This window comes from Pavona decussata, unplaced genomic scaffold, assembly GCF_977016875.1.
Source record: "Pavona decussata unplaced genomic scaffold, jaPavDecu1.1 SCAFFOLD_344, whole genome shotgun sequence".
NCBI lineage: Eukaryota > Metazoa > Cnidaria > Anthozoa > Scleractinia > Agariciidae > Pavona > Pavona decussata.
The window spans coordinates 530,495-554,071 of record NW_028145729.1 but is presented as its reverse complement, the minus strand read 5'-3'; the positions used below and the strand labels follow the sequence as shown (position 1 = coordinate 554,071).

At 36.6% G+C, this 23,577-nt stretch overlaps 1 protein-coding gene and 1 pseudogene across 3 annotated transcripts in view; both read left to right on the top strand.

Annotated features, from left to right (window-relative positions):
• Nucleotides 1-23,577, top strand: part of LOC146453225 (uncharacterized) — a 97,316-nt gene that overhangs the window by 42,899 nt on the left and 30,840 nt on the right. The window lies entirely within an intron of this gene.
• On the top strand, nt 13,640-22,877 carry LOC146453228 (uncharacterized; annotated as a pseudogene). Its single transcript, XR_014859552.1, has 7 exons — nt 13,640-13,901; nt 15,291-15,452; nt 16,499-16,576; nt 17,020-17,087; nt 18,095-18,223; nt 18,581-21,447; nt 22,195-22,877. The product of XR_014859552.1 is annotated as an uncharacterized LOC146453228 (transcript).

Here is a 23,577-nt window from a genome sequence, read left to right as displayed (position 1 = left end):
AAATCTCTAACGGATATTTTTGTTTTAACTCGTGGCGCAGAGCCTCTATCCAGTGGATGCGTCCGTTTGCCTCGTTGCTGCGCCAATATCGGGAGAGAAACTTCGCCTGAAGAAGACTGGGAAGTAGTTTGCGGCGTGCGCGCGCGTGTACGCTCAATAGTAGACCCAGGCTTGGCCGTGATCGGACGAGTGGGTTGAGCAGCACCATGCGCACTGACTGAGCGAGAGTACCCCAACAAAGCTTCATTTGACCCACCTAACCGGTTATAACGGGTTAGTCTTGCTGAACGACCAACAGCGGTGGTAGTTTTAGGTCTGACACGTTCTTTCCTAGATTCTCTCTGAGGTGTGAAAGATCTTGGCGAGGTTAAAAAATCGTCGTTACAGATCGTTCCATGGAGTCTTTCATACAAAGAGTTTAACTCAATGGATGATTTACGATGACAACCCAAACACCTTTCGTCAGCTTCTCTGACCTCGGAAGGACTCGTGTCATGTTCGTCCTCCCTGTCGAGTTCGCAGTGCAAGCAGCTTTGTACGTACGGGGCAGTTTGATTGGCTGACTTGAGAAAAGGCGTACAAGAGAGATGTACGAAAACTTGATGCATCTCGGCAACTGCAACGACCATACCATGATATGTTGCCTAAGAACATAAGAGATCATGTATCAAGATTCTCCTTGTCGACTAGTATACGTTTCCTTCCTGTTGGTTTGGGGAATTTGTCTGTTCATCACCTTGGCAAATTACCCTTAGAAATGTTACACAACGGAAAATAGATAGGTAGACCATATAATTGAGAATCACACTTTATACAATTGGGTGGTGACAGAGGAAAGGGACTTTACCAATCCATGCCATCAAGTTCTTTTAGGTGATCGAGAGCTTTCTATCGGACATTGACCGCCACTCTACCACCAAGTCTAGCAGAACATTAAAGCTAAGCAAGCAAGGAGCCATATGTATTAACAGGTTCGTCAAAATCTATGTTATGCCATGCTAGGAGCAGCTATTTTCTGTTATATCAATGAATAAGTTAAATGGGTAAAATTACAAAATTCAATATACAGGGCTGAGTTGGTCGAAGCATGGTTAGCGCTAACCATTGGTTAAGAGGTATTAAAACCCATAGGTTGTCATGGCATTTATCCTGGGTTAGCGCTAACCATCCTTCGGGCAACTGGGCCCAGAGGAACAAAATAGCTGAAAGCGTTAAATGTAGTGTTCATAAAGGCAATTTTGACTACCCAAAATGTTATCTTAGTCAAAAACGTAAGAACGCCTTAAGATGAATAATTATTATAGAATTAACTATTTTAACCAGAAAATGAGGACGATGGAAATTTGAAGTAAACTGACCTGAGCAAGATGCAAGTCCTTTTGGAATCAGGACCGGTATTAATTTTCGAAGCTTGCTCTTGCTATCCTTGTTTTGCACTTCACAACAGCCGGGTAAAATCACGAAACACGGTCAAAACATCACGAAAAATCACGGTGAATCGTGTTTGTAGTCCTCAGCAACAATACCTCACGAAAGGGCAGCACAGGACAACATCACGAGAGATAATTTTATTGAAAAGAAATTTACTTTCTATAATCAGGAGTATCTAACATTATTTATTTAATTTTTTGAGCTTACATCTTGATTAAAACAATTCACTGTAAACTCACAAGGTTCGTTTACTGGTGTCGTGTTTTGCTCTAGGAACTAGGGCTGCCGCGCTGTTTTTTGAACTTATGTGAGAACTTTAACCATTCTTTAGAACAAAGTGACATTACTTTTGTTTTTTATCCACGATATGTTTTGTATTGTGATGATTTATTAGAAGGATTATGTTTCTGATAATTAACATAAAATCGGTATATTATGATCGGAAAATCGCAATATATCATTCTTAGATTGTTAGTGATTCGTTTTACTCGCGATCTGCTTCACATGTAACAATTATACACGACTAATATTTGAAATTACCTTTCAGCATATCATATATTCAAAGTAAATCCACAAATCGATAGAAACGCACTTATGTACTAGTAGTAATATAGTAACACAACATAGATTGTTTTCATATTTATAGTAGCGATTTTTGGAATAATCCATCGTCGAAAAATTTTGCGTCTATAAAGTCTTACTTTTCGATTTCTAGTTCTATTTTGAACAATCTATTGATCAGAGCTCTTATCATGGAGAACTACCACTGAGTTTTTTTTTATTGCCTTAAACTTCGATCCAATTGTAACTGTGGTCAAACGGAACGATAAAAGTTACGAATATCATTGAGAAATTTGATAAAAAAGAAATGAATTCCATTTAGTTTAGATTTGAGTGAAGTTGAAAAGTACGTAGTTGGTACAAAAGTGATAACCATAAAACTTAACCAACACTCCCAAATTTAAACGAGTGGAATGACTTGTTTCTTAAATGTTGCTTCGGGCACTGTGTTGAGAAACAGGCCTTTGGTTTGTACACCTGCTTGAAATGGCCAGTGAATCTTCAGTCCTTTAATGTGGTCCTATGCTTTGAGTCTGTAGATGAAACTCTAAATTATTGCATTCAAATAGGCACTGTTCAACATTTCCGTTTCCGCTAATGATTCTTTAAAGCAATATTAATTATTCTTCAAAACATGAGTGAAAAAACAACTACCGCTTAACACGATTTAGAAACTTACACGAAGAAATTTACAGCATTAAGATAAGATTTGTACGGCTAATTTCAAGCAATATTAAACAAGACATCGTAAAATGAATCATAAAAAGAGAAGGATTTCTCTTACGGCGAATATATTTTTGAATACGCATTTGAATATGAATGAGACATGTACGAAAAGCAGAATAATAAGCATATGCTTTTTCTATCAACGCCACTAAGTAAAATCCCGATGAAAAATGGCAGTATTTGTTACCATGGAAACGTCATTTTAAATAGGAGTTTACGGAAATAAGAGCTTTTAGGCCTTTTATGGTTCTTTAAGGGTCATATCTTTTTTTTCTTTTTTCATTTTTTTATCTCGTAGAGAGAGCAAAACTTCGTTTTTGGGACTGATTTCTGGATTTTCATGCAATAACTATAAGGATAAAGACAGGAAATCGGTAATATACTTTTAACTGAGAGCTACAGAGGGAGAACAATTTTTAACGCATAACAAAACGTTAACAAAACAAAGATAAATTTTCTTTGAACAAGTCATATGAACTTGAACATCACGTATTTTATCAATTCAGACAAAATCACTGTTTAAACTGCAATCACCTCCATTACGCCGATCGTCAAATTGTGCTAAGCCAACTTATAAAATGTTAAAAGATACTGATATCGAAATCTTCATGTGTTAAAATACGTTAACGTCAGGTTTGTTTAACAACGCTCCGTGTTTCGTTAAAAAAACTTAGGTACTGTTTTACACAAAGAAAAAAAAAATAAAACCACTGGTAATATGATTGTGGTCGAGTTTTCTCGTATTTATACCGCCGCTACCACAATCGCACCCTCAAGTACCTCGATTACGTTTTTAGTTTTACATCCGAAAAAGTGTGTTTTTGTCGCCTGAATGGCACAACGAGTTTCAGTAGTCAACCTTAAATGACGCATGCAAATTAGCTGAGGCGTTGCTTTTTTTTTAGTTGAAACAAGGACAACATCGAGAGACGTGACTAATAAACTGTATTAATGACACTTTCTTCTGAGAACGAGTTAATTCACATCCACGCAAAAGTTTTGAAAACAACGCGGCCCATTTAATAACTCACGGTGCAAAACACGACAAGATAAAATGAATTTGGTGAGTTCACTACAGCTTTTTCCTAGCCTTATTTAAGGTTAGGAAATTCAACTAAAGAATCTGATTTAACCTTGATATTACAATGTTAATTTTTTTCAATAAAATTCTCTCTCGTGATGTTGTTCCGTGCTGCCCCTTTGTGAGTTGTTGTTGGCAAGGGCTACAAATTAGCTTTCGCGTTGCGTGATTTTTCGTGATGTTTTGCCCGTGTTTCGTGTTTCCTGATTTGCTGTGACCAATAAATTGGCCGTGCAACTCGCATAATCAGTCACAACTGTTATTACCAGCTACAGTGACAAGCAAGAACTAAGTTAAAAAAAAACGATCCGCGAACATTCGACTACGCTCAATAAGCACTCCTTCGGTAGCTGGGTAGGTGAAGAATTTCTTGGAGCAATGTTCACTGATTTACAATTTGCTTTCTTGTTTTTTTTTTTTTAACGCAATCATGATAAATCTTACATCGTGTACATAATTTAAGAAATTTTGTTCCAAATGTTACTATGCTTACGACAGATAAGATATTCATTGCCATAAAATTTGCGGGAACTTACTGGTGAATGAATATTTAATATGAAACTATGTGTGATGATTTTCGACACACTCCTTACTTGCAAAAAACAAAATAAAAACAAAAATGTTGTCCCGAGCGGGAATCAAACCCAAGTTTGTATCCACTCACTTGTACTGGGAATTTTCACGCTTTGAAATATTTCTTCAAAACTGAATTTGTTGAAGATAGTACTGTATATATATTTTTTGCAGGGAATCACTTGCAGAAGTTATAATTTTCAATGAAATATGGATGGACCAAGTTATCTCTCTTGGAACGTAGAACAAAGCTTCACCGCTGTGGCGACAGTAAATGAACAATCCAAGGTGACAGTTAAAACAGTCGCTAACACACTGGCAGCCATCGGAGACGAATTGAGCCAGTCGTACGAAATATCTTGCAACAGTGGAGTCAATGCAGTTATGCCATGCGCAGTGCTGGAGGGATGGTTAAACTTGGTTGTCTTGTTAACAAAATCATTGAGCTGAAAATTCAGGAAAAGAAAAAGAAGTTTCAGATAAAAGGAGCTGATATTGATGGAAGGATAGTTTTATCTAGCTGCAAATTATTTTGCGTGGAAAGGAGGAAAAAAGGAAAGACGAATAGCATTGCTTCCTGAACGAATTTAATTACGGAGTGTAATTAACACAAGGATACAAAGGTAAACAGCTGACATCAAAACGAGATATATTCATTTTTCGGAAGTTGAACGATACGTTTGATTGAAACATTTACATCTATGCAGAATAGATTGAAAGTCTTGTTTTCTTAATATTTTTACTATCGGTGAAAGCATTTCATTTGTAAACCATATTAAAACTATTAAATTTTACTCTTTGGTATTATTGCAAGTTCATCGTAAGGAATATTTCTGGAATTAAAACAATCAAGTTTGTTTGGAGTAAATAAATAAATAGGAAGGAAAATAAAACCCCGTCTTTATTGTGTGTTTTAGAATTAAAAAACTCTTTAAAGCCAGGTGCAATTGATTATCTCTTGAGAATTATTTCTCCAGCTACAAAACTGAAATTTAGGGATTCAGAAGGGTTATTGACTTCGTATTAATCATCTCATCTGAGACACAAATTTCACAGAAAAAAAATGCTTAACCGAAACTTAAACAATTTGCATAAAAACTTCGCACAGATGAAATTTTCTACTGTTAATTTGAAAAAACACAATAGAGGCATCAATATCACAAAGAGGTGCTAAAACAGGCTAGCCAATGAATATCGCTTTTCAGGAATCGTAATCATTAATCTTAACCGTCTTTTCTTTTTCATTTTAGCTGCGTGTTTTTAAAATGACATTTAAAGTAAATTGTGAATAAATTGCATTCGTTCCTTCTCCCCGATACCCTCCAGGTGTTAGGTGAAAATTTGAAATTTAAAAATTCTAGTGAAAGCACATCTTCTTTTCCCAAATATCATTTGTACAGTTCATTTTTGTTGAGGACTAACTATTGAGTAAAAGCGATGAAAGATTATTATATTTCCAACTTTCATAATTTCGAAAAACTATATATCTGCAAATAAACGGAACTCGTATATTAAAACAGATGGGATAACTATATATTGTGCCTTTTAGCTATTTTAACACAATAGCGTCGTTAATGAAAGCAATAACCGGGACCACGAATTGAGATACGTTCCTTAAATTAAAATTTTGAAAATAAGACAACTGTATTTCTCGAATACAAACTGTCACTGTTTGTCTTGGAAATTCATTTTCTTCTTCTCAACTTTGAATAATAAAGATAGTCGTGTCTATATTAGTTTTGAATGTCACCACTGAAAGCAAACTGCACCTTTTATCTGTCAGTGTTTTAAATGTAAATATTCGAGTCAGGCTTTTGTTAAAGGTGTAAAATACTGATCGGAAGTCCTCAAACATTTTCACGAAACGCTTTGGCTATTAAATTAAAAAAAATATATTTTTTTATATTTGTACGCTATTCAAAAATCAAAATTTTCAAGTCTTTTCAGCCGAATGCAAAATATAAAAAAGCACAATCATGAAAAATGACCATGTTAGTGGTTTTAAATCTTTAGCAAATCGAGAGCTCAGTAGCGCTTTTAAGTTTCGTTTATAGCGTTCGGATAAATAGTCAAGATGCAATTCAGCACTAAACCAGTGATTTTCAAAGGGTTAATGAATGGTAATATACGTTTTGGTCAGAAGTCTTTTTTTCTTTGGGTTTGTGTTACCGAGCCTTTTTCTGAGGAAATTTCACCCTTTTTATTTATTTTGCAGTTCAAAATGCGAGCTTGAAGAATGTAGTTGTTGAAACGTATCTAGTTAAGTGTATTTACATATAATAACTTTACCTCTGGAGACAGGGAATTTATAATTTACTGTTGATTTTGACTAAGCGAATGGCCGGATAAAACCATCACAGATTATACATGTCCTTGAAATATTGGGTTTAAAGGCCGAGAAAAAAAAAAGGGATAAAGGTGTGATTTTCCCTGATTACTTTCTTCCTGGGTGAAATACAAGTTTTAGTTTTAGAGATTGCGGTTATTAAAATCAAATTCATCACGAGAACGTGCATTTTCGTGTAATTGGTCACCAAAAACGTTCTGCGAGATTACGTACAAAACGTCTGAGTTTTTTATCCCAATCGATTTTGAAAATACAGCAATATTAATCAGGCTAATGGATAACTGCAGAAATCAACGAGTTGTGATGAAGAAATCGATACGAAAAGTTAACAATAAATACTCTTCTTTTGCATATCTACTTTTCAAGAAACAAAATCAATCTGAAACATTTAAAACTCTTAATTTTTAGGCCATCGAAATGTTCGGAGGAAGCAAAAAAAAAATGCTTCTTTTGTGGAAACACATGGAAGATACTGAAAGTGCAAGCAAGTGACCACTTCAAGTCTTACAGTTTATATAAGCCCGATATAATTAATGTTTGCCATGATTTACTGTTCTGGATATGACATGAACAGGCTTGGTTGCGCCAAAAAAGGCATTTTCAATTTGACATGGCAAAATTGTGCGTCACTTTCGACTGTGGGCCTTTACTGTCAAAAAAGCTGAATATGTCACTTATAACTTGCATGTATAAAAAATTATTGCATAATACATCTCGTGACTGATAAACAATATTTAGGACACTTTCTTAAGAAGAACAGGTTAATTCACGTCCTCGCTTAAGTTCACAACAGCGCGGCCGTCTTACTTAGCAGAGAAGAACACGACACTGTTAAACGAACTTGGTGAGTTTGCTATGAACACTTTAAACAACTATTTAACGTAAGAAATTTAATGAACATTGTTGTATATTCTTGATGCTGTCATGTGAATCTGTTAGCATAAAAAGTATCTCTCGTGATGTTTTCCTGAAGTGCCCATTTCGTGAGTTCTTGTTGCTAAGGACTTCAAAGCTTATTTTGGCGTTCCGTGATTTATCGTGATCTTTGTATTGCGTTTCGTGTTTTGATAAATAGGCATGCAGTGCATCTCGCTTAATTCACAACTGTTATTACCTGTTACAGCGGGAGGAAGAAAGGTACAAATAAGCATTGAAAATCTATCCCACTCCAAAAGTATAGGTAGGTTGAACTTAGGGCTTATTTTTCTTTGAATCTGAATGCCAATCGTTAGTTTCAAAACGTATTCATCTGTGACCATTTCTCGCCTTTTTCGAATGCAAAACTTCTCAGCAGTGCAGTGAACGTGTCGCTTTTTTGAGAATTCAACGGTTAATTAGTTAGTATATTTCGTTTATCCTGCTTTGATATTTACTGTTATTATATTCTTTTAAGGATCTTTTTCTTCCACAGTTTGTGAATGCGAAAATGAGATCGATGAAATATGCTGATGAAAAAATGTGGGCGGAAATTTGAAAGTTTTAAACGTGAATTTCTCGTTATCCAATGTCACTTTTTTGGAAGTAAAGAAAAAAATCGAACCCACAATCTAGTTGGCGAAAACTACACCGTTGGTCTATAATTAATAATTTTGTGTTAATATTTGCTTTACAGGTTATCAGAAACAGGAAGGATACTTGAAACAAAGTATGGATGACAGAATTGCAATATCTCAAAGCGACGAGTCAGAAAGTTCATCCTTGTAGTCAGAGGACAGAGAAACCATGGATGCAATTGAATCAGTGGCAAGCCAACTGAGAAACATTGGCGACAATTTAAATCAGTCATACGAAAAACTTCCAGTCAGTGGAATAAGAGAGGCAAATGCCGCGCCATGCGCAGTGTGGGAAGGCTGCTTGGATATTTCCGTTTTGGTTGTCAAAGCGACAAGTTAAAAATCAAAAGAGAAAAGAAGATGGAGATGAAGAAGACGTGCGTGAGAAGATGATTATGGATAAAGGGAAAATGTGATCCCGAATAGTGGGATTTTGTTACTCAGTAAGAGGAACAATTTTGTGACTTATACTCAGAAAGGAGTAGATATTGAATATTATTACTCAACACATTGTAACACTGCCCAAATATGGTCATTGTGCGCTGAATATTCGTCGTCCGTGGTCAACAGATATCCTGCGATATACGTAATTTCGTGTGTCGGGGAGAAATATGGCAAAATAAAGATCGTCTCCAGATTTTCGGCAACAAAACTGTGCTTTGTTATCTCTGTGTTCAATGATAAAACAATTATCCCGCTCAATCTTGCGGAATATCCCCTGATTATAGCCAACTCGGCCTTCGGCCTCAGGCGATATCGCAGGATAATTGTTAAGTGCTAGTATATCGGAAATGAAGAAATCAAACTGATAGACTGAATAAGAGAATGAATTTCGATTAAATAACGTTTACATAAAATGTTGCTAAATATGTATATATATGAACAAGTAATTACGGAGGATCAGTGCCATATTCTTCATAATATTTAATAATTTTTGAAGATGTATTTTGTGATCAAACAACTCGAAAAATATTGGAATGATTTTCACATTTCTACACCTTTGAATCAAATGTCGTATAGAGTGTGTTTGAGCGATTCAAATGTTTTAAATGAAATAACTATTAAGTCAGTCAATAGCATTACGTATATACTGACCTCATGATCACTCAGACTACTTATTTACTCCTTCGATCTCAGGCCGTGTATGTGAATACATTTTGTCTAAAACACTGCAAATTTCCAAGCGGTCACTGGAATACACACCTGCTGGGCTACAAGCACGACTGAAACGAGAATAATTTGCATAAAGCTTGCTTACGGCTTAAATAGATTTATTTCATAAAGTAAAATCACTGTTTTGTGAAACGATGAGCTAAATGTAGACTAACCAATAGGCTGGCATTTTCTCAAAAGTGCATTTATTGATGTATGCGTACCTTTGTTTCAGCGTGTTTAAAGTGACAGTTGAGTCTTTTGAGTGAATTATGAATAAATCTTATTGGTTGTATTTTACTTACAAGTGTCAGACGCGGTACCGCGCGAACGCCTTTGATTTGCGAAGCTGTTAAGCTGCCATTTCTGTTTAGTTTAAATTCAAAAAAGCCTTCTTCCCCCAACACTGGCACAGCATAATAACAGCACCAAAAGCAATTTCACTATCAATTCTGGTAATGAAAACATATTTCCAGGAAGATGGAAAATTACAATAAATTGTACGTTAGGAGAAAAACTGACTATTACTATATTCAAGTTTTTCCGCCCAATAGGAGCATAATTGCATATAGTGGGCTACTGCACGAAAGCGATGTTTTCAATTTTTTTTAGATTTAACATAAGAAAAGCTTGTTGTATCAAGGGTTTTTTTTTTTCAATAATTAAGTGATGAGTGATCTTAATGAAAAAGTAATTTAGTGCATGTTCATGGCTTGAAATATGAGTTTGTCTAAATAATGTCTAAATAATCGATTCAACTTGTTGCAAGAGGCGAGAAACACCGTTCGAGATTATACGGAAACGAGCATTTCGAGCAGAGAAACACAGAATAGTGTTTCAATCCGTATATTTATCACACAAAAAAGTTGCTTAGGTAGATAATTTGTTTTCAGGTGTAACATTATAATTATAAATGTTCTATTCCAGTGCGATTATGTACAGGAGACAAAATCATGAACACATATATGTTTTTTCATCAGAACACAATTCCAAAATGAAAAACCACATTGTTACCATGGGTATTCATTCCTGTTGTATGAATGTTAACCCTTTTAAGGTTTTTTTTTTCAGACATTATCTTCTTATATCATGAAAAGAAACTTTCAGCGCTGATGTATTTTCGAGAAAATATTTCATAAATGTTGAGATCTGCATGATTCCTTTTGAAACGTTCTCTTCCTTTTATATGTTTTACGAAAATAATTTTCCTTCTGACCATTTTGCTATTTGAAAAGGATTATGAAATGCATTTGCATTTCGCAACTGTATGGCCGGCTTATGAGAGGAAATTGCGAATTTCCTTTTTTTTTTTTGCTGATTTGAGTCACACTCATAGATAATCGCAGCAGAGAAAATGTGGGATTTAAGCGGGATTAAATATCACACATTTACCATTGAATATTATCGTGTTGATTTTGCAGTCAGTTAAAGTTGAATCGGCACAAGAACTTATTGTTTGAGTTGCTGCCATATTTTGGTTTGGCTCAGTCAATAACTATTTTCTCCTCCTCGACGATTGTTTATGATGCTGTCAAGATTCTTAATTTTTTACTTTGAAGCCTTCATAATTATGGAAGAAAACATGTTATACATTTAATCAAGAGCCTTACGTTTGACTTGAAAGCAAGAAAAAACACTTCGACGTCTTTTTTTATTTTTCTGATTGAGAAAGGAAATAGCAAATCGAACCGTTTTGCTTGATCGCTCGCCCTTATTTTCAAGACTCGGTGTTACTGATAAAACACTATTATATTGTTTCTCTTGATAATGGAGTCCGAAACGTCGAGCCTTAAATCTCTCTGTAATTTTTGCATGTCTTTGCCTCAGCAAATCCCTTTTAATTAAAAGCTATATTGTTTTAGAACGCAAAACGAACTCTGAAGTTTCAGATTTCCACATTGCAGTTCAGCCTTCAGTAAACCCATAACATAAAACGTCACTGTTTTAGGTCTAGCTTGGTTTATTAAGAACTAGATCATTGTATAATGTAATTCGAATGATTTGATTACCTTAACGGCCATGGTATATGAGCCATTATACCATGCCCGAGAAATAGAGACCATGATCTTCTATGTAATCAGCAAAATCTAGCAAAATTTCTCATGTGTGTTTTTTTTTTTAATAAAACAATTATTCCACTCGCGCTTGTTGGATATGAGATGATTTTAGCCCACTCGGCATTGCGCGCCCCATATCCAACGCGCGCTCGTGGAATAGTTGTTAAATATGCAGTAAAGCGCGCGCGTTTCAGAAATTAAACAGAGGGTTGTAAAACAAATAAACTCCTTTCTGGCTTATTGATATGAGATTAAAGATTACCGTCAAAATTTCACCATTGGCCGAGAAGCGAACTGTTCAGTTTTCTGACGATCTCTCAGCTTCGGGCGTTATCCTCTGATATACAGTGATATACCAGCCGCGTGAAGGGGTTTATTTACTAACTGAGATCATGTCAAGTTTGTAAGTTATGCAAATCAGAAACATCTTTGTAGCAAATATTTCTTTTTCTATCAGGTCTGTCAGATAGTTTCAGTTATGGTAAGGAGGAAGTATTAAAGAAATTGTATTTAAAATTTCGAAGTAGATCTTTTCACTTTCTTTGCTTGATAACAACACAACAACAATAAAGAATTTCATTTTGCAAGTATTGAAACTCAAACGGCACCTCACTTGATCGTAAATAGTCATTATTTACGATTTTTAAATCCTTAAGAAATAAAATTTACAGAATTAAAGGGTGGAATTGAATAAACTTGGTACAGTGTAGTCAGTAACATGGCAAGTAGTAAAGGACTGCTAGACTTGCACTACGTGAAAATACTGACTAGCCCAGCTTATAGTATACTATTAGCCTCAAAAAATTAAAAAATGTAATGAAAAATATTTTTGCGTTGTCACCGAAGAAAACAGTCAATCATATCTTTATTTTCTCATAGTCATTTGGATTACATTCGGTTTCTACTGACTGTCAGTGCTGTTACAGGTCCTTTACTTGAAATAAGACAATTGACGTCAATTTTATTCTTAACTCTGAGTAACGCTCTCTCATCCATGTGAGAATTTATCTAAAAGACGAGGGACAGCTGAGAAAGCCTTTACGACCTCATCACGTGGATTATCTTGTGACTTCAGCTTCTAACAGTTTTCGAAACAGTGACAACTGATAGATTGTACATACACAGCCGAGGTAAGCGCTGAACCGAATTTTCTTTACATTCTTAAAAACGTGCTTATTTTTTCATTTATCTGAAGGGCGCTTTCTTAACTATTTAATTTTATTTACTGGGAAAACTCACAAAATGAAAGCAAATTAGGCTTTTAATTTATTTTCCGAAGATAAGTATTCCATCCAGATAATGCTTTACTGGCGTTGTTACTGCTCTTGCAGACTCAAACGTATTATCTTAGTCTGTGAAACTTCAGTCGCGTTGGATAAAATTCATGACCAAACACGAATTAAAAGCTGTCAAATTCATCCACGAAGAAGATGTCACAGGCAGATATCTGCTCGGAAGACCCTATTCGCCTCAGAAATTGAGATTTAATTGTAAAGAAAATCCAGAGTTTTCCTCGGCAAATGTCCCCTCCAAATTTCGTAACAATGGAAAATAATTCATATCGTTTTCGGAGCTCGAGGGGCAAGTATGTCAGTATTATTAACGGCGCGAAATGAGAGGTGCTAGCATTTTCGTAATGCGATTATCAACTCGTAAATTCGGCTTCGTTTTCTAAAGCATTCTACAACTAAATTTTAATGATCTAATATCTGAACAGATCAAAATTTACCTTCAAAAATCCACAAAACGATTTGGGATCATTGGTGACAAGATTTAAGTATTTTGTTTAAATGCTCTCGCTTGGTGTCCCTGTTGTATTAATATTTACAATTTACTTTGAGAGGTGAATATCATAAAGTTACAACAACCTCTCAGATCAGAGATTAGCTATTCTTAGCCGAAAAGTTGATGTATTGAAAGCATTTAAAGTTTGGTGATGTGAGATCAGGGCCATCAATATTCATGTCCAAAAGTGAAAATAACCTATGTTTCGTTTTCCGAACTATTGAAAAACAAATACGCGTCATGCGTAATGAACTTGTGTTTTTCCCTTTATGTTTATTGTGTTATGAACAAAACATTTTACATTTGAATTACCGTTCAAAGGTCACTGACAATTTCGTGGGAAGGGCTATAGCATGAGGTGATTTTTTTCTAGACCAGTTCTTCGCGAAATATTTTTTGTGTTAATGGCAAGCTCTTTTCCTTTTTTCATTGACCAGGAACTTTTCAAAAAATCGAGGTAACAATTTCAGGCTACAATAATTCACTTTTGAGTGAACTCAAATCAAACTTGATTTTAAGTACATTGATTCTCAGTGCATGACCCATGGCGGCGAGTCAACCCGACAAAGTAAAACAATTTGATGGCACACCTTCTGACGAAGGGAAGTTGGATTTTGACGATGATACCTTAAGGGGTATGTAACAATTTCATGTCTTCCAGTTCTTGCACCGCTAGAGTTGTCTTCTGACTAGGTAACATGTTACTATGTGCATTGTGCGGTTATCTGGCCTCGGTTGTTCAAAGAGCGCATAGCTCTATCGAGTGGATAAAATGTACTCCCACTAAAATGCCGAAAACTTCGCCTATATATAACTTACGCACACGCAAGACTAAAATGGATATAATTGCGGTCATGCACGCGGCCAGGATTCACTGAATCACAGAGACATTTATTGGGTCGATTTGGTCGGATACCGACTTATCCGCTTCATAAAGTTACCGCTCTTTGAACAACTGTGGCTTGGTGGTTAACTCGTCGTGGCTAGAGGCGACACACTCTGGTCTCCAAATGACAGGCACTACTAAGATATGTGGAAGATGTTGCGAAGCCAGTGAAATGAGTTCAGAAACAACAGGCAACTGCCTCATTGAAAAGAGAAGCCCCTTCAATAGCTTCAATGTCTCAGTGCCAATAGCTAAGTGAACCCAAAAAGAATAGTAAGGCATTTTGAGAGAGGAAATAATGTGTGTTTTAAAAATATTGATTCAATTTTAAAAAGAAAGAGAAGCTTAAGTTTTTTTATCCGAGTATGCCTATGTCACAAAATGAAAAAAAAAAAAACCTTTAAAAATTCATTAATGTGGTGTTTAATATTTTTCTTCTATGCTAATTTCCAGCGTTCACAAAAGCACTCTCTTGACACACGCTTTTCCAAGAATGTTTTTGAAGCCGTTTAAAAAACTTGCAGCACGTGTTTTATCGGGTCTAAAACCGCTCAGCTGCGCGTCGTAGTTTTAAATCCTGATAAAACACTGCTGCTCGTGTTTTTAACATTACTTTATTCATAAGGCTTAAAATAAAACAACACAAGCTTAAGTTGGCTTTTATAAATATTATCATGAAAACAAGGAGATAACTTGAAAAGGTCGTATCCATCATTATATTTTTAAGGTAAAGTTTGTGTTCATCGTGCCAATCCCTTAAAGGACCCTAGTCAGCCTCTGCCATTTTCGATGCCATCGAAATTATTGATATTGCATGGTGAAGCGAAATCTTATTGCTTTACTGTAAGTTGTGTTCCTGAAAGTATGTTTCATTATCTTTAGTAGTTTCACAGTGATTTCGTTCATTTCGACACGCTGCGAATTAAATATAATAGCCAAACTCTCGCATATAAACAAAAACAAAGGTGTGGCTAACTAGGGCCCTTTAAGTCTTTGCGCTCACTATAATAGATTTTAAATACCACTGGGTTCCGATTCTTTTCAAAATTCTACTATATGTTTTTTGGCTTTTAGAAGTGATACTTCAAAACAGATGACGGACGCTTTGATTCATTTTGCTTTGTTCGGTTTGTTTTAGCAATAGCTGAAGTGTACTTTCTGGAGGGCGACAAAGAACTGGAGAAAAAGGATCTTTTCAACGCCATATACTTCTACACTGAAGGAATTAAAGTGAACTGCAAGGATAACGAGCTGAATGCCACATTGTACAACAACAGGGCAACAGCTTATTTCCATTCAGGTGAGATTCTGTTAGATTCACAGAAACCACAAAATCATAAGTAAGAAATACATGCCAGTTAATGACGTTTTAAGGAGAAAAAAATGTATCTGTAAATTGTGTATAGTATTATTGCGTTCGTTCGACGTTCCGGAGAGGCTATATTGCAGCCAACTACAACTGTCCAGTTCACTAGAGATCGAACGCGCTTTTCTAATCCATGATCATTACTAGTTATATTCTATTTTTATTATGATGTTGGAAGGTCAGCTCCATATATTCAGTTCCTCCCTGTTTGCTTTTCTTCTTTACTTATTTTTATGCAAATAAAGTTGTTATAAAAAACGATTTAGAGAAACATTTCAACAACAAAATTAACGATAGTAAAACAGCATGACGTGTCTACGACTTCATATCGTCATTGTCAAATGAGTAAAATGGAAATAACGGAAAGGCATATTTATAGGTATTGAAAGTGAGAAAATAAATTAGCATGAAAGCATTCAAGTAAAAAGTTTCGCGCGAATGGAATCCGCTTGCGTGTTCAGTTTCGGTCTTTTGTTCTTGATCCACAGCATTTCGTAGACCAAACATTCAAATTTGTCACGGCATTTCGTTATGACTTTAAAGTTCTTAATTAAGTTGTTAGGTGTTAAACCATGTGCGTCCCTGAGATGTTTTCCGATCACAGAATGTTTATGCTCCTCAACGCGTTGATGGAGGTGACGGCAAGTGTACCCAATATAACTTGTATCACACAAATCACAAGTGAATTCGTATACTACACTTTGCTGATTGATAAGGGGAGGCTTTTCTTCTGTGACTCCCAGATGATCAGCGAAAATAGAATTCAAGTAGCGCACGTACCGTTATAGAAGTGGGAAGCTTGTCTAGATAACATTTCCAGAAGGCCAGCGTTCATTAAGGAAGAGGGTTCTTTAGACGCTGATGAAGTGACAAGGAATCATTTTTAGTGAATGCGTTCGTCAAACCCACTTTTTCATTCTTGTTTTTGATTGTTATCCACTTATTTACTTTTCTCATTGAGGTGTCAATTATCTCAATAGAAAAGTACCAAGAATCGCTGAATGATGCCAGAGCCGCCATCAATTTACAACCAGCTTTTCTGCGGGCCATAGAAAGAGGTGAGTTCGAGATTGATGTATCCCGTCTTTGCTTCCTGATTAGCAACATTCAATGAGCGAGGTGTTGATTCCTAGACATCAATCACCCCTTTGTTGGTTGTTCTTTCCACGGCTAGCCATCCCTACATAAATGTGTGAAGTTACTTACCTCAAATAAAATTTTATATTTTGTTTTTACTATTTACTTCTTGTGATAGCTATTAGGTTTCTGGGTTTTATTAGTTTAGACCCTCCTCATGATAATATCAAAAAAGATTTCTTCCATTTCTCCTTCTATCGCGAACAGGCAACAATGAAAATGAAATATGAAAGTTCTAGAACATAGACAACACAAGGCACATTTATAACCCATTCATTCACCCTTCGGTTAGTAAGATCTATAACAGAAATTGAAATGCTCCACTTAAATTACAAACAGAATTGATTGTTGTTGTTTATTTTAGGAGTGATTGCCTGCTTGGAGCTAGGTCTGTATGTAGAGGCCACTTATTGGTGTCACAAGGGCTTAGCAGTATCCTTTTATAACGTCCTTTTAGGCCATTCGAAACACGTGATTTCTTGTGCAATTCTCGTCGCACTTTTTAATGCCACGGTTTGTTGCACTCCAAATTTTTTTCAAACAGTGTGCAATTCTAGTACAATTTTAGCTTGATTTATCTTCACGATATAACAGTGTTTTCGAACATGTAATTTCGCGGAATTTGGCAATAAATGTGCGAAAAGTTTCATGTTAGAGCTAGGAAATCTCATAGCGAGTTCCGCTAGCGTATGGCCTTGGAGAGTTTTGTTTAGAAATGTGGAAACTTCTGTCACTGAAAGAACATGTTAAATTCTCAATGAAAACCTAATCTTGACTGTGGTAGGGCACACAAATAGAAAGAGACAGAAATGTACGATATTATATTCCCTACTATAGTACCTTACTAAAACAATGTTCGTAATGTGCAAATGTGATCATGAATGATGCAAATTTAAGTGAAATACTAAGTTCTAAGTGCTTTAGAACCGCAATGAACCTTTTCGGCAATCTGGCGGCCATATTGAATTCCAAAACATTGTTTTGTCATCCCCCCCCCCCCTCTAAACCTTTTTTCTCAGAGGGAAAAGCTCTGGGTACTAGGTTGTTGCCACCCCCCCCCCCCTCCCACCCCCCTCCTCTCTTTCTCCGTGAATTTCTTGTGTGAGAAAATCCATAAAGATAGATTATTTTGGGGAGAGTGGAAAAAACTCTAGGTTTTCCTAATAAGAAGTCAACAATTCATACTACAGTTCCTGTACTAAAATTGTGGCAAAATCATTTTAAACCAGACTATGAATCGCTTTTGAGTAGAATCAAAACTTGAGCTAAATTATTCGAGAAATTTAAAAGCCAGTTTTCTCAACGTTAAGGGGAAATATCCTTTGTTTATATTTTGATTTTGTTTCGTTTTGTTTTCTCGAAACAGATAGCAATCAATATAACTTAATAACATGCCGGCTTTGTACAAACATCGCGCTTCGCAACTTAACTTTTACAAGATCTCTGAGGATAACCAAACACTTTTGGAGTTATCAATCAGGGTAGATAAGAAACTAAAATCCATACAGCAGGAAAACCGAAAGAAAAGAGGCACACATAGTCTTGACTGTCAGCAGGAGAGGTGCCAGGTAAGTCTGAATAAAGCAACACCTGGAAAATCCTATACCTTCTCAGACCATAAATAATTCTTGGAGAAATTCAAAGCAAAAGCTCATCACATTCTCCTTTCCGATAGTGATTTCCCTTGTTTACTCGTGAAGAATCATTTATGAGTTCGGGAGATTTTCTTTGATTACAAAGGCATGAAGAGCCTTGACATCTACGAGCATTCAGCGCGTCAATACCACCTTCTTTATCTCTTCAAAGTTTCTTCTGGTCGGGGAAAACAAATTATTAATGTGCACTAAAGGACTCAAGTCACTTGAACTCGACATTAATTATCTTTATCGTTGATGTTGTCATCGTTATTATCTTAATGGTTACAGGGAGACGGCAATTCTAGAAGCAAAACTGCCCAAGATTTAGGAAATAGGATTGGACAGGAAAGTGCCAATGGTGATCTGAGTAAATCTCGTCCTACTGAGGAAGAGCTAAAAGAAGCCAGGGTTTACCAAAAACTCTGGTTAACGATCGTTAAGGAAGAAGAAGAAAAAGCCAGTGAACCAAAACGGCTGGGAAGCGAAAATATATATGTGATAGGACTAGATACATACTACCATAAAATCCATTTACGAATCGCCAAAGAACTGGGAGACAAAATTGGGGAAGGAACCGCTAGTAGAAATCTTGGTCATGCTTTTTATATGAACAGGGAGTTTGAAAAAGCCATTGAATACTACGAAAGTCACTTGAAAATTACCAAGGAAAGGGGAAACAGTCGTGGCGAAGGTCAAGCATACGAAATGCTTGGCTTCGCGTACCGCAATAGTGGAGATTACAAAAAAGCCATAGAATGCCACGAACACCAACTGACAATTGCCAAAGAAAATGGTGACAGGGTTAGTGAAGGACGAGCCATTTGTGCGCTTGGAAACGTTTATCGCAGTATGGGAGACTTCAAAGCAGCTATCCAGTACCATGAAAGTTGTCTTCAAATTGCAAGCGAAGCGAGAGATATTGATTTAGAACGAAGAGCATATGGTTGTCTTGGTGTAGACTATGAAGGTGTTGGAAATTTGAAGAAAGCCATCGACTGCTTAGAACGCTATCTAAGACTTTGCTCAGAGGGGAGAAACTTAGAAGAAATCAGTTGCGCATACGGAGATCTCGGTAACGTCCATTGTAGTCTCGGAAACTTAAAAAAAGCAATAGATTTAAACAAAGACTACTTGAAAAATGCCATCATCTTGGGAGAAAAGGTTGGAATAGCATACGCGTATAACAATCTAGGTAACGCATTCAGTGAGATCGGAAATTTTAAAAAAGCCATAAGTTACAATGAATGGGCACTTAAAATTTTTAAAGAAAAAGGACATCAGGTTGGGGAGGGATTGGCGTGTCACAGTCTTGGTGACCTTCACCTTTCTTTAGGAGATATAAGGAAAGCTGTGCATTATCATGAACATCATTTGAAAATTGCCAAACAGTTAGGCAACATTGCTGGAGAAAAACACGCGTACTGCAGTCTAGGCAATGCTTATCACAGGCTTGGAGATTTCGAAGCAGCGATCGACTACTATCAACGCAGCCTGAAAATTGCAGAAGAAGAAGCAGATAACAAAGGTATAGAGATAGCGCTTGGCAATCTAGGGCGAGCATACCTCAGTCTTGGAGATGCTATAAAAGCCAAGGGCTATCACGAATGTCAATTGAACATTGCTCAATTAATTGGTCACAGGATTGGGGAGGCAAACGCACATTTCCTCCTTGGTTGTAGCTTTGAATTATTAGGTTCTCTCGAAAGTTCTTACGATTGTTATCAGTCTAGTGTAAAAGTACTAAATGAAGTAAGGGCTGATCTTCAGTTTAAAGATGAATGGAAAATTAGCCTTCGTCATAGGTTCCAAACGGTATACACAAAGCTATGGGCTCTGCTGTTAAAACTCGAAAAAATACCAGAAGCTCTGTTGTCTGCTGAACGGGGACGTTCTCAAGCTCTGAAAGATCTAATTGAATTTAACTATGGGCTGACACAAACCTCGTTTGAGTTTTGTTCAGTGATAGACATTATTCCTGGCACCTTTAGTCGTCTTCCACGAGTTTTCATAGCAGTTGAAGGAAACGAAATTACTTTCTGGATTGTGAAAAACGGGAAAGATGTCAAACTAAGGACAAAGAAATTCAGCTATGACGTTTCCTTGAATGATGTAGGCGAGTACCTACAGTCACTGATGCAAACTGTCCGGGAGGCCATTGGCGTGAGATCCGGTGTGAAGTGCGAAGATCGCTCATTGGAGAGGCTTGGAGAAACAAACCCATCAAATGAAGTCAGATGTGACCCACCCCCCTTGCTTTCTTTGGACCAACAGAAAACCAGTTTAAAAACAGCCTACGACGTTGCTGTAGGTCCCATAGCAGACTTGGTTGATGGTGATGAAGTCATCATTGTCCCTGAAGGTCCTTTGTGGCTGGCTCCCTATGCTGCATTCGTGGACTCAAACTCAAAGTTCCTATGCGAGTCTTTCAGAATCCGAATGGTTCCTTCAATGACCACCTTAAGATTGATCGCAGATTGTCCAACCGATTACCATCACAAGAGTGGCGCTCTAATTGTGGGAGATCCATGGGTGCAAGACATCGTCACTAAAAATGGAAAACAACTGGAGCAGCTGCCATACGCCAAAGAAGAAGTAGAAATGATTGGGCGAATACTCAAAATTGCACCTCTCACTGGAAGAGATGCAACAAAGCATGAGGTGTTGAAACGACTCTCCTCTGTTGCATTAATACATATTGCAGCTCATGGACGGATGGAAACAGGAGAAATTGCTTTGGCACCAAACCCTTCTAGGGAAACTCAGGTGCCGAAGGAGGGAGATTACCTGCTGAAAATGAGCGATGTGCTGAGTACGAAGCTGCGAGCAAGACTGGTTGTTCTCAGTTGCTGTCACAGTGGTCGCGGGGAGATCAAAGCTGAAGGTGTGGTTGGTATCGCGCGGTCTTTCTTGGGCGCCGGTGCTCGTTCTGTTCTAGTGTCACTTTGGGCCATCGATGACAAGGCCACTATGGAGTTCAATTTTCTACAAACATTTGATGGAAGGAAGAAGTGCCAGTGAATCCCTGAACCGAGCCATGAAATCCATGAGAGAATCAGACAAGTTCAGTGAAGTGAAATACTGGGCGCCGTTTGTACTCATTGGAGATGACGTCACACTAGAGTTTGGTGGCTGAGCTGGACCAGGTGTCTCGTACTGTAAGTCTAGAGAAGTTAACATTAACTAAACAGTTTGTTTTTGAAATAAATTTAACTGCTAAACAATTTAAAACTTCGAATGATCATTGTTGATTTAGATCAGAATTTAACTAAAACTACAAAAATTAAAGCGATTCGACGTTTCACTGTAATAGTTAACGTCATTATCAAGAACTCTATTATTGATCTTCACAACTTCAATTGACATTATTTCTTGATTACGATGATAGCTATAACATCGAAACGTAGAATCGCTTTAATTTTTGTATTCTAGTTAAGTCATAAGCGATATCAATTGAAACGATTGACTACTATGAAAGATTTTGAAAGAACGCTGTTTTATAGATATCAATAGTTACTTCACCAAAAAGCGTTGCTGTGAAAAATTTTAAGTTTTTAATGAACACGCAAACAATCTGCAGAGAACACCATGGTTTTAAGAATATGGAGATTCAACCCGTGGTCAGCAAACAGTTATTCAGTTAATTTTAGGCATCCACGAGTTCTTTGCCACCTTGTGCATCGTCGGCTGTAAATTCATTTACGACTGGGGTTTGAGAAATGGTTGTAAAATATTTTTATGTGTAAGTTTGTGACATCCTTTTTCGTTTAATACCGTCCAATAAACATTTAAATTACATTGTCCTTAAAAACATGTTCCTTTGACGTTGCACTCACTGTATCCCAGATACGATTTATTCATAATTTCAACTTCTAACCTTTCTTCGCGTTTGTTGTCCTCTATAGGTGGAAAGCTGAAATGTTCTGTGAAGCTGACAGAGAACTCTATTGTTCAGAATAAAGGTGACCGTACTTCGTTCCTGGAATTAAAAGCAGATTTCTGGAAATGTATTATAAGTATGAAACTCCAGAGACCCTTAAAAACTTTAAGAGGAACTGTAAATGTGGAAATACATATAGCAAAACAAGTGCGTCCTATGATCATCATCAACATCATCATCATCATCATCATCATCATCATCATCATCATCATCATCATCACCGTCGACGAAGTTACGAGGACATGGACGGCATAAGTCTGTCTGACGTTTGACACCACACAGAACTCGATCCTGTATATAGATGTCTAATTCTGTCCCGCATCCTGAAATTCCTTTTTAACTTTGTTTGAAAAGTTTGCAGACCTGACATTGTAGCAATTTGATACACATCAAAACTAAGTTTTCACTTTTTCACTTTTCCATTCATGTGACATGGTAAACAATCACAATGTAAATAATAAAAAAAAATAAGAAGAAACATCAGAGGAAATAATTTGAACTTTTAAGTTCAAATTCCTCTGATGTTTAAAATTCGTATTAAAATACGAATGAAGTATTTTTTGAGGAAAATTTTAATGTGATGTTCTCTGAATTGTGTTTACTTATAAATATTCAAGTGCAAAAGAAAACAGCGATACATCTTGGGATTTCCACTTGAATTTTGCACGTCTTATAATGTCAATTTATGATCTATAAGAGTATAAACCATAGAAAACTGCCTTCGATTTGTCAAGGCTTGGTTCCCACTAGCGACATAGTAATCAGTCTGTTATTTCGTAGTGGGAACGCCGAAAAATATAATCCACAAAAAGACGCTTATGATCGACATAATCATAATCATAAGGAAATGATCGAACATTTCCTTATGATTGTGACTATGATCGTTATGTCGCTAATGGGAACCAAACTTTAATAGATTCTAGGACGAGTACGAGTTTTTTCCAAGAGAGACAGAGTGCGCACGCGCGGACCAGTATTCGATTTTGGCGGGAAAATGAGATAGACGTAATTATTTTGCTACGAGTTTTGTGAGAACGGCGCAGTGCCGAAAACAAGTCCTCAAGACTGTATTGATCTCTTCTTTTTGGAATCACTAAAGAGCTTAGCAGCCTTAGCTATCATCTCTGATTTAAAGCAACTGCGTTGAGTTTGTCGCTCATGACCATACAGAAGCTTACTGGGATAATTCCGTTTTTAGCACTTCGCTAAAAAGTCGAAGTGAAATCTTGTATTCGTATTTGTACTGGTGCTTTAATCTAAAGGTCTCTAATTTAAATTTCATTGACTGCAGAGCAGAAAAATCCTAAAACATGAATAATACGGTTTATAAATATGCGGAATAATTTCC